This window comes from Lutra lutra, chromosome X, assembly GCF_902655055.1.
Source record: "Lutra lutra chromosome X, mLutLut1.2, whole genome shotgun sequence".
Lineage (NCBI taxonomy): Eukaryota > Metazoa > Chordata > Mammalia > Carnivora > Mustelidae > Lutra > Lutra lutra.
The window spans coordinates 20628892-20641473 of record NC_062296.1 but is presented as its reverse complement, the minus strand read 5'-3'; the positions used below and the strand labels follow the sequence as shown (position 1 = coordinate 20641473).

The window sequence follows — 12582 nt, the reverse complement described above, 5'->3', positions numbered from 1 at the left end:
GTGGAAAATACTTTGGCAGTCACTCACAAAGTTAAACATAGTTACCATATGACACAGCAATTCCACTCCAAGTGAGAGAGAATTGAAAACATATGCCCATACAAAAACTTGTACACCGGAATGTGCGTAGCAGCATTATTTATAATAGCCAAAAAGTGGAAACAACCGACACACTCAACTGATGAATGGATAAACAAAATATGATATACTTATACAATGGAATAATATTCAGTCATAAAAGGAATAAAATACTCATATAGAACATAGATGAACCTTGAAACATACTAAGTGAAAGAAGCCAGTCAAAAAGACCATGTATTGCATGACTTCATTTACATGAAATGTCAAGAAATGGCAAATTCATAAAGACAGAAAGTACAGTAGTGGTTGCTTAGGGCTGGGACTGTTGGGGGGGGAGTGGGGAGTGACTCCTAGTGGATATGGGGTTTCTTCTGGGAATTGACCATAGTGATGGTTACATGCCACTGTGAATATACTAAAACCATTAAACTGTATACTTCATATGGCTGAATTAGAGGTTATGTGAATTTTTAAAGATTTATTTATTTATTTTAGAGAGGGAGTGTGGGAGCGGCAGGGAGAGGGGCAGAGAGAGGGAGAGAGAGATAATCTCAATCAGACTCCCCACTGAGCATGGAGCCCAATGCTGGGCTTGATCCCAGGACCCTGAGATCATAACCTGAGCTGAAATCAAGTCAGAAGCCTAACCAACTGAGCCCCAGGGGCCCCTATTACGTGAATTTTATCTTAATAAAGTTAATAAACTTAATAAAGTTAAGAAAATAATATGCTGGTAGGATATAAGCCTGGGAGTGATGGAATCACTATGTGGAGAAAGAATGTCCAAGAGAAAAACCAACAAAGAAAATAGAAAAGCCGTAAGATTCTGGGGTAGAGAAAGAGAGGGCAAGGTAGGGAGATATTAAAATTCTGATAATACTGGGGCGCCTGGGTGGCTCAGTGGGTTAAAGCCTCTGCTTTCGGCTCAGGTCATGATTCCAGGGTCCTGGGATCAAGCCCCGCGTCGGGCTCTCTGCTCAGCAGGGAACCTGCTTCCCTTCCTCTCTCTGCCTGCCTCTCTGCCTACTTGTGATCTCTGTCTGTCAAATAAATAAAATCTTTAAAAAAAAATTCTGATAATACCATTTAAATACCTGAAGCTAGCCATTCTTGAAGTAAATTAACTATTAGACTTTTCAGTTAACAGAAGAAATAATTGGGTGCCTGGGTGGCTCAGTAGGTTAAGCGTCTGCCTTTGGCTCAGGTCATGATCCCAGGGTCCTGGGATGGAGCCTCACATTGGGCTCCCTGGTCAGCGGGAAGCCTGCTTCTCCCTCTCCCACTCTCCCTGCTTGTGTTCCTTTTCTCTCTGTGTCTCTCTCTATCAATAAATAAACATCTTTTTAAAATTTTTTTTAAAAAGAGAAGGAATAATTGTTCATTTTTTGTTTTATCTACCTTGAGCGAGGTTTCTAGTACTTGCATTCAAGAGTAATAACACACTTACCAGTGGCTTATTACCCCCATATTTTTCAAACTAATAGACTTCTGGGAAAAAGATATATTGTAGATGGTGCAAGAGAGCTCTATCTAAAGCAATATATTATTTTGCTATCTAAAAACTTTCAAATATACAATACAATCTTATTAACTGTAATCACCAAGATATACATTACATCTCCACGGCTTATTATTGCTGGAACTTTGTAACTTTTGGCCATCTTCACCAAATTCGCCCATCCCTAATCCCCAGCTCTGGCAACCACCAATGTGTTCTCTGTATCTATAAGTTCCTTTTAATTTTTTTTTAAGATTCCACATATAAGTGAGATCATACAGTATTTGTCTTTGTATGATTTATTTCACTTAGCATAAAGCCCTCAAGGTCCATGCATGTCATGAATGGCAGGATTTCCTTCCTCTTTATGGCTGAATAAGAATCCCTTTTATATTTATACACCAAATTTTCTTTATTCATTCATCCAATGATGGACACATTGATTGTTTCCATGTCTTGGCTATTGTAAAAAAAATGCTGCAATGAACATGAGGATGCAAACATAATTTTGAGTTAGTGTTTTCATTTCCTTCAGATAAATAGGCAGAAGAGAAAACTGTTGGATCATATCAGTACTGCTGTTTTTGTCTGTCTTTACTACTGCATTTTCATCAAGTACTATCACTTTTACTGCTGCTGATTAATAACAAACTAAAGAACATAGGAAGACAATAGCTAAACGATGCATCTTCACTAAATTGACAAATGACAGTATGGCTAGCTATAAAAATGAAAAAAGATTCAAATATAAAAATCTTGCCATTGTTTAGATAGGTATGAAAATGCAATAAAAGTAGGCAGTGATTTTGTTTCATCAAAAGGTATTATTCACTCAATGTATTAAAGTTGATTCAAACAGCATCAATTTGATTATATTTTTATGATTGTGTAAGAGCTCTAGAAATACTTTAAACATTTTAAGTAGGAAGATGTTTATGAAAATGTTTTCTTATAACAGAAATTAATTGCTACGGTACTCAAATGCAAGAAACGTTGCATTATACCTTGATTCCTTAGACAATTACATTGACATCTAAATAATTGAAACTCTCAAACCAGGTTTTGGGAACAAGTCACATATAATTTAGAAGGAAAACCTAGGCTCACCATTTTGTTTCTTTGTTTAAGAAAATTTTATATTGTGGGAATTATTTTTTTGAAAGTCTGAACAAATGAAGTCCTGGAATATTTTGAGAAGATATTTCTTTAATAACTCTCCTATTTTCCCCTTATTTTATTTAGGTTTTCAATTGTTTTCTCTGTCGACATTCAGATTTCATCTATTTGTGGAAAGTAGCTAGTTGGCACTATGACTAAAGTTCATTAGAATAATACTTTGCAAAGATTGCTTATATTTTAAAACATTTTCTTTTATGCTAGTTTTTTGGGTGGGGTGCTATAAAATTTACTTTCTGCAAAGTAATTTTTATATCATAGTCAAGGTAAAGAATTTACCTACAAGAATATGTTTTTATTGCACATCATATATAAAAGGCATAATCTGCAGAAAAGACAAATAATTGGCTTTTCAAAGCCAATTTAATTAATAAATATTTTATATAAGCTTCATAAGATATTCGTAAACACTAATAACTAAAGTAACCTCAGGAAGTATTTATTAATTACTTCACATTTTATAGGAATAAAACTTATCCAATACAGAAAATGTCAAGTAAGAGTAGAGTACGATGATGAAAACACATGACATAGAGGCTGAATAACTGGGAATTTTTAATCTACCATTTTCTGATTGCCAAACCCACAGGATGTTTAATCAACCTTTCTGAGCTTAGTTTTACTACCTATAAAGTAAAAACAGTAGTATCTTCCTTGCAGCACTATTAGGAAGATTAAATAAAGCACAAGAAAAAATATTTACATTATTTTATTCAACTTTTCCTTCTTTACTGGAACTCATATTACAAGTTGATGAATATAAACATTAAAAGAAAACGAAATTCTAGTTCATATAAAGAACTGTTAAAGGGTCCCTGGTGGCTCAGTTGATTGAGCGACTGCCTTCAGCTCAGATCATGATTCCCGAGTCCTGGGATCAAGTCCCACATCAGGCTTCCAGCTCCATGAGAAGTCTTCTTCTCCTTCTGACCTCCCCTCTCATGCGCTCTCACTCTGTCTCTCTCTCTCTCTCTCTCAAATAAATAAATAAAATCTTTAAAAAAAAAAAAAAAAAACAACGAACTGTTAAGATACTGTCACCAATAACGTACACTAGATCAGTAGTTCTCAAGTTTTTTGGTCTCAGGATGTTTCAGGACCTCTTTGCATTCTTAAAACTTGAAGACCCAAATGAGCTTGCTTATATGGATTATATCTATTGATACTTACCATATTAGAAATTGAAAATGAGAAAAAATTAAATATGTATTAATTTATCTAAAGTAATAATAAGCCCATTACATGTTCATATAAATATTTTTAATGAAAATAACTATTCTAAAACAAAAAATTTAATGAGAAAAGTGGCACTGATATACATTTTGTAAATGTCTTTAATATCTGTTTAATAAAAGATAGCTGAATTCTTTTTATCAGCTTCTGAAATGTATTTTTTCCAAATATACACAAAGACGTACACCATGTTTCAATCCTTATTAAATTTTTAATAAAGTTGATTTCACTTTGTTTTTATGTAAATTATTTGTAAAAGGACTTAAAATATAAAAAATAAAACAAAAGTGGTCCACTTTATCCAGATGATAGTGATCACTATTTTCCTTGATATATTGTGGGTTAATAAAAACCACTCCTTAAAAGAAAACTGCTTTGCAGAGAATGAATCAAAAACACATTTTTGGGGATGCCTGGGTGGCTCAGTTGGTTAAGCAGCTGCCTTCGGCTCAGGTCATGATCCCAGCGTCCTGGGATCGAGTCCCACATCGGGCTCCTTGCTTGGCGGGGAGCCTGCTTCTCCCTCTGCCTCTGCCTGCCATTCTGTCTGCCTGTGCTCGCTCGCTCTCCTCTCTCTCTCTGACAAATAAATAAAATCTTTAAAAAAAAAACACATTCTTGATACAAATTATGGAGTAAACCATGTCTTCCTGAGTCATTATTTAAAACCTTATGAAAACCAAACATTTTCAAGTCCCTCTCTGAAACGGGAGGACAGAAAAAATATTTAGGGTTATATATTTAATTAGTGAATATATCATAAGTATCTCTGTTCTTTGAAAAGTTACTTTTGAAATAACAAACTGTGTTTTCAATGTTTCCTATATCCAGTAGCGAAAACTATGGATTACCTTCCATTCACAAAACACACTTTTCATCTAAATATTTTTCCTGTGCAATCAGTATAACAACAGCAACAACAATTTTTTTTGGTATGGTTCTAAATGTCCTCTTGAATAAAGAAAACAAATGGGAGAGAAGCAAGAATACTTAATTATATACTCTTTCCACTTAACTCTTCTTTTTTACTAAGAAAGCTGGTGCTGGGTAGTAAAATACTGGGCTGAAGAAATCAGACTGGAGTAGAAAACTTAAGTGAGGAAAATGGGTTAACAGGGAAGCTGAAATTTGGAGCCCTTCAACATCACAAATTTTTCTGATGGAAAACTGGGCTACTGGAAGAATGGGCTATTCTTCAACATTTCAACCTGGCTGGAAATAATAATGATATCATTTAAATACTAAAAAGTTGAAAAGATATGAAGATCTTAAAATGAAAATATAAAGGAAAGGGGAATTGAAAAATATATATATATATATATATATATATATTTTTTTTTTTTTTTTTTTTTTTTTTTTTAGGTAAAGTGTCCTTGGTTATTCTCTTTGACCACCTCATTCCCATGAGAAGTGAGCATGATACAGTGAACTGAGCATTGGAGAAGTCAGAAGACCTAGGTTCAAGAACTGGTTCTATCACTTCCTAACCAAGTGGCCTCAGGGAAAGTCTTCTCCTTGAGGCTGTCTTCTCACCTTCTAAACAGTTCTACCAACACTCCACAGCTCACCTCAAAAGGAACGATTATCAATGAATATACAAATGAAAAACGCAATTATAGTGGAATTTGTACCATTGTTAAAGCACCAAGGCACACAGCCCTAACTTAATTTTATATGCAAACCAGTTCCCTCATAAGCCCAGTGAAGTTTCTGCTTAAGTAGACAGCTTGTTTTTACAGTAACCCCCAAAACAGGACATCTCACAAATGTTAAGAGGAGACTTTTGTAGTTTGAAACTCTATTTCTTGGTTTCAATTTTATTTTTAACGGCACAAAAACACATTAAAATCCAGTCCACACTTGAAAACGATAAAGGCAAAATTTAAGTTCACAGATTAAAAAAAAAAAAACTAAAAAATCTTTGCAAACAAAGACAGTCCTTTAGATGAAGATCTCCTGTGCTTGCAGAAGCTGCCTCACTTGACATTTTCTTCTCTGATTTCTCCTTTAAAAAGCACTTATACTGAGATAACAAGAGGAACTCCCTGTGTCTAGAAAAGGATAAAACCCCCAAATGAAATAATTTTTCCATCTCAGAAAAACGCGCAAAGCTCACTGTTAAAAAATTGTGTATCTAACTCCATGTTTCTCCTTAGAGCTCTTTTCTCCTAGACAATAACTGAATGGAGCACGATTTCTACAACGAGCAGCACAGTCCCTTTGGCAAGAACAAGGGTATCAGCACTGAATGACCAGTAATCTGGATGGGGGAACCAGGACTGAAAGGAGGGGCCCAAGGGGCCCAGAAGCCAGAAAGTTCGGAACCTTCTCTGGTCTCTTAAGACCGAAGAGACTTGAGGGTGGGCGGGTCTCTCCAAACATTGGTATCAAATATACAAAAGACCAAAGGGAGTTGCCTCCAGAAAGAAAAGCCAAAACCAGGCTAAGGACTGACAGACGCGCAGGCCCTGAGTGGTGAGGAGGCGGCGGCGGCCCGCCCGGCCAACGGCCTGAGAGGGCCCCCAAATCCTGAGAGGGCCGCCAAACCCTGCCGCCGAGCAGCTACCCTTCCGAGATCCCCGCCCCCCCCCCCCCCCCCCGCCGGGGCTGGCGCAAGATGGTGGCCCACCCGCCACCGCGCCGCCAAGTTCGTCCCCTCCCCCGCTCCCTGGGCGATCCTAGCAACACACGCCGGCGCCCGGACCCTCAACCTGCCCCCCTCAGAGCCAAGCCAGCGCCGCCACCCTCAGAGAAATGCCGCCACAGCCTTGTGGCGGAGCCGCTGCCGGCTTCAGCGAGAATCAGGCGGGGGCGGGGGGATCACTTACCGTGAGCAGAGCAGGTCGCCGTGACTGAGACTCGAAGGAGGAGGAGAAAGAGGAGGAGGAAAGGGAGGAGCGCGAAGACGCTAGGCGGCGGCCACAGAAATAGTGGCGGCTGCGGCGACTCCCAGCGCGGAATGAGCGCCTCAGACCAAGGCAAAAGTATATAACTACGCGCACTGCCTCATGGGTAGACGCCAACTCCTCCCCGCCCCTGCACATCCGGGTTTCTTTTCTAACCGACGAGGGAGGGCGGTGCGGACATGTGCATGGTCTTACACTTTCTCGAAGGCAGAGACACTCTGGCTGTGCGCTCTGGGCCACCGGCCGTAGGTGGAGAGCCAGGATAAGGGTCCCACGCTGATGCCGATCTCCTTAGTGAATTCATTGTTCAACCTGAGTTGCAATCTTGAAATTTGGGCTGCAGACCATGAAAATGTGAATTCCAGGTCTTCCTTGTGTGTAGGAGATAGGAACACCAATAAAAAGAAGTACTGTACCTGAGAGGCAAAGACATAAACTTGATGAGTAAAAGGGAATAAAAGTCAGATTATTTAAATTATTGGTTAATTTCACCAAATTTGTTTTAAATAATATAGCTTCGCATCTTTGTTATTCTTGTCATATAAATGTCTAGAATCGTTATTAAAATGTTAAGAAAATATACATCTACAAGAAAAACATCCGTCATGATACCACTTGCACAAACATTTTCTAAACATGTATATTCTGAAGAGTAAAAAATTTTCTTCTCCCAATAGACCTTCAAAAGTTCTATGGCACCAGTGGTCCCTCTCTCAAGTTACCCAGACTTCAAATCTTCCTTCAGTAGTTCCTTAACACACATGTAAGTTCAGTCAGTCACTGAATCCTACCAATTCTTCTATTTGGGTTAGTTTCTTCTTCCTCATCTATACTGCCCTTTGCTACCGGTCCTGAAAATAATCTTTACAGGAAAAGACAGAATAATCAAAATAACAAGTATGGAAAGTTAAAAATTCTTGTCAAAAAATCAGTTGACTATAAATGCAAAGATTTATTTCTGGGATCCCAATTCTATTCCAATGACATTTATGTTTATCTTTATACCAGTAATGTACTGTCTTGATTACTGTAGCTTTCTTAAAAAAATTATTTATTTATTTATTTATATTAGAGAGAGAGAGAGAGTGAGAGCACATGCAAGTGGGGCAAGGGGCAGAGAGAGAGGGAGAGAGAGAATTTTAAGCAGACTCCATGCTGCTGAGTGCAGAGCCCAACTCAAAGCTTTTTTTTTTTTAAGATTTTATTTATTTATTTGACAGAGAGAGATCACAAGTAGACAGAGAGGCAGGCAGAGAGAGAGAGAGAGAGAGGGAAGCAGGCTCCCTGCTGAGCAGAGAGCCTGATGCGGGACTCAATCCCAGGACCCTGAGATCATGACCTGAGCCGAAGGCAGCGGCTTAACCCACTGAGCCACCCAGGCGCCCCATCAAAGCTTGATCCCTCAATCCTGAGATCATGACCTGAGGCAAAATCAAGCATTGGATGCTCAACCGACTGAGCCATCCACACACCCTGATTACTGCAGCATTGTACTACGTTTTGAAATTAGGAAGTGTGAATCCTTCAACTGTTCTTTTTTTTTAAGATTTTTATTTATTTATTTGACAGAGAGATCACAAGTAGGCAGAGAGACAGGCAGAGAGAGAGGGGAAGCAGGCTCCCAGCCGAGCAGAGAGTCTGATGTGGGACTCGATCCCAGGACCCTGAGATCATGACCTGAGCCAAAGGCAGAGGCTTAACCCATTGAGCCACCCAGGCCTCCCAACTGTTCTTTTTTTTTTTTTTTTCAAGATTTTTTTTTTTGTCATTTTAAGGTCCCTTGTATTTCTACATGAATTTTAGAGTCAACTTGTCCATTCCTGGGGGGAGAAAAGCCAGTTAGAATTTTGATAAAGTTGTATTTAATCTATAGATCATTTTAATAGCATTGCCATCTTAACAATACTAAGTGTTTTAACCAATGAATCCAGGATGTCTTTCCATTTATTTAAGTTTTATTGAGGATTTTTTGAGTCTATATCCATAGGGACTTTGGTCTGAAATTTCCTTTTCTTTTTCTTCTTTTTTATATGATGTCTCTTTCTGGTCTTGGTATTAGGGTAACACTGACCTCATAGAATGAGTTGGGAAGCATCACATCCTCTTCTATTTCTTAGAAGCATTTGTGAAGTACTGGTATTAATTCTTCTTTAAATGTTTGGTAGATTTCTACAGTTAGTCCTTTTGGTCCTGGACTTCTTTGTGTGGGAAATTTTGACCTACTAGATAAACTTCTTTCCTTATTATAGACCTATTCAGATTTTCTATTTCTTCTTGCATTCATTTTCATAACTTGTGTCTTTCTAGGAATTTGCCCATTTCATCCAGGTTATCTAACTTGTTCACATAAAATTATGCATAGGAGCATCTTGGTGGCTCAGTCCATTAAGTATCTGACTCTTGGGTTTGGTTTAGGTCATGATTTCATGGTCAGGAGATTGAACCCCATGTGGGGCTCCATGCTCAGCATGGAAGCATGGAATCTGCTTCACATTATTTTTCCCTCTCCTTCCCCTTCCTCCTCTGTCCCTCTCCCTACTTGCACTGCTTTTTCTCTCTTGCACTCAAATAAGTAAGTAAGTAAATAAATAAATAAATAAATAAAATATGCATAGTATTCCCTTCCATATACTGTGATAACTGAAATTTGAACCATGTTGTCTTGGACTGGTGTTTCTTAAGTCAAATTCTGTTAAGTAAAGTGTGTGAGAATTTAAAAAATCATTTATTAATTTGTTTTAACAATAATAAATAAATAATTAACATACATGATAAATATATATATTAATTATTATGATTATGGCTAAGGGTTGTCAGTGCAGATCCTGTAGACATTGAAGAATAAGAAGTAAACACTATGAGTAACATTATGTCAAGAATTGGACAACATAGATGGAAAGGGCAAATTTCTTGAAAAAATACAAGTTACCAAAATAGACTTAAGGTGCAGAAATTCTGAATATCACTTTATCTGTTTAACAAATTGAATTTGTTAGGGAAAAAAAGCCAGATGGCTTCACTACTGAATAACACCAATCTTACAAACATTTTCCAGGAAAACAGAAAAAGAGGGAACACAGTCCAGATCATTTTATGAGGCTGTCGTAGCCTTCATATCAAAACATAAGAAAAATATTTTAAGGGGTGTCTGGGTGGCTCAGTCGGTTAAGTATCTGCCTTTGACTCAGGTCATGATCCCAGGGTCCTGGGATCAAGCCCTGCATTGGACTCCCTGCTCAGTGGGGAGTCCATTTCTCCCTCCACCCCTCCCCTTTGCTGGTACTTGCTTTCTCTCTCAAATAAATAAATAAAATCTTTTTAAAAAGAAAAACATTTTTTAAAAATTGCAGATCAATATCCTTCATGAATGTAGAGGCAAATTTTCTTAGCAAAACATTAACAAATAAAACAGACAGCATATAAAAACTATACTTCAAGACTCAGCAGGGTTTATCCCAGAATGTAATGTTAATTTAACATCTAAAAATCAATCAGTGTAATTCATATTAACAGGATAGAGAAAACCCATATGATGATTCCAATAGATGCAGAGATACACGACAAAATCCAGTAGCTATCCCTGACAAACATTTTTAGAAAATTAGAAATGGTAAGGAACTTCCTCAAATGAATGAAGCGCATCTATGAAACACCAACACATAGCATCATAATTAATGGTGGAAGACTGAATTACTCTTTTTTAAGATAGAAACAAGGATGCCATTATCACCACTTCTATTCAACATGGTACTTAAAACAAAATGTGATATTGCCTTATACTTGTCAGAATGGTTAAAACCAAAAAGACCAAAAATAACAAGTGTTGGCAAAAATGTGGAGGGAGAGGAACCCTTGTACACTGTTGGAGGAAATGTCAACTGACATAGTCACTGTAGAAAACAGTATGGAGTTTCCTCAAAAAAATTAAAAGTGGAGGGGCGCCTGGGTGGCTCAGTGGGTTAAACCTCTGCCTTCAGCTCAGGTCATGATCTCAGGGTCCTCGGATCGAGCCGCGCATTGGGCTCTCTGCTCAGCGGGGAGCCTGCTTCCTCTTCTCTCTCTGCCTGCCTCTCTGCCTACTTGCGATCCGTCTGTCGAATAAATAAATAAAATCTTTAAAAAAAATTAAAAGTGGAAATACCATATGATCCAACAATTATACTACTGGGTATTTGCCCCCCAGAAATGAAAACATTAATTCAAAAAGATATATGCATCCCTATGTTTATTGTGATAGCCAAGATATGAAGTGTTCAATGATAAACAAATGGATAAGGAAGATGTGGTATATATAAATATATACATATATAACATATATGTACAATGTGCTATTTATATATGTGGTGCACACACACACACACACACACACACAACACTAAAATATAATGCAGCCACAAAAAGGGATGAGATAATGCCATTCATTGCAACATGGATGGACCTAGAGGGTATTAATGCTAAGTGAAATAAGTCATACTGAGAAAAACGAATACCACATGATGTCACTCATCTGTGGAATCAAAAAAACAAATGAAGGGCGCCTGGGTGGCTCAGTGGGTTGGGCCGCTGCCTTCGGCTCAGGTCATGATCTCGGGGTCCTGGGATCGAGTCCCGCATCGGGCTCTCTGCTCAGCAGGGAGCCTGCTTCCCCCTCACTCTCTCTCTGCCTGCCTCTCCATCTACTTGTGATCTCTCTCTGTCAAATAAATAAATAAAATCTTTAAAAAAAAAAACAAATGAATAAACAAAAAGCAGAATCAGAACTATAAATTCAGAGAACAAATGGATAGTTGAGGGGAGGGAGGTGGAAGATGGGCAAAATGGGTGAAAGGGAGTAGAAAACACAAGCTTCCAGTTAAAGAATGAATAAGTCAGGGGCCTAAAAGGCACAGCAAAAGGAATATAGTCACTGATATTGTAATGCCATTGTGCGGTAACAGATGGTAGCTACACCTGTGGTGAGCATAGCATAATGTATAAATATGTCAAATCACTATGTTGTACACCTGAAAGTAATGTAATGTTGTATGCAAACTATACTCAAAAAAGTTTAAAATAAACCTACCATAAATTAAAAAAAAAAAAAAACCATATCCCTACCATATGACCCAGGCATTCCACTTCTAGGTATTCACGATGAGAAATGAAAACATATGTCTCTATTAAGATTTGTACACAAATGTTCATGGAAGTTTTATTCATAATAGCCCAAGCTAGGAACAACCCAAATGTCTATAAACAAATGAATGGATAAACAAATTGAGGTATACAATGGAACTTGGGTCATATCCATACAATGGACTACATCAATAAAAAGGAATAAATAATAAATACATGGAAAAATATAGATGCATCTTAAAATCACCACTCTGAGTTAAAGAAGCCAGAAAAGAGAGTACATAGTGTGTGATAGCATTTTTCTAAGATCCTAGAAATGCAAATTAACCTATAGTGACGATGTACAAAATCGGTGGTTGCTTGGAGTTGGGGATGGAGGGAGAAATGCACAAGACTGAGGCATGAGAAAACTTTGGGAGTGATGGAAATGTTTTATATCTTTCTTTTTTCCTGTTTACCTTATATTTTCATTATGCTTGTCTACAGAATTTTATACTAATGACATATATTTCTATATTTGGAAGTCTTTAATTAACCATCCTCAAGTACTTCTATGCAATAAAATCATAGGTG

At 37.7% G+C, this 12582-nt stretch overlaps 1 protein-coding gene across 4 annotated transcripts in view; it reads right to left on the bottom strand.

Moving 5' to 3' along the window:
* Positions 1-6954, bottom strand: part of ZNF280C (zinc finger protein 280C) — an 80383-nt gene extending 73429 nt beyond the window's left edge. For all 4 annotated transcript variants that reach the window (XR_007124752.1, XM_047715728.1, XM_047715729.1 and 1 more), the window contains exon 1: positions 6817-6954. The gene's annotated coding sequence lies outside the window, so the exon portion shown is untranslated. The remainder of the gene's footprint in view (positions 1-6816) is intronic.
* Positions 6955-12582: the final 5628 nt, after the last annotated feature.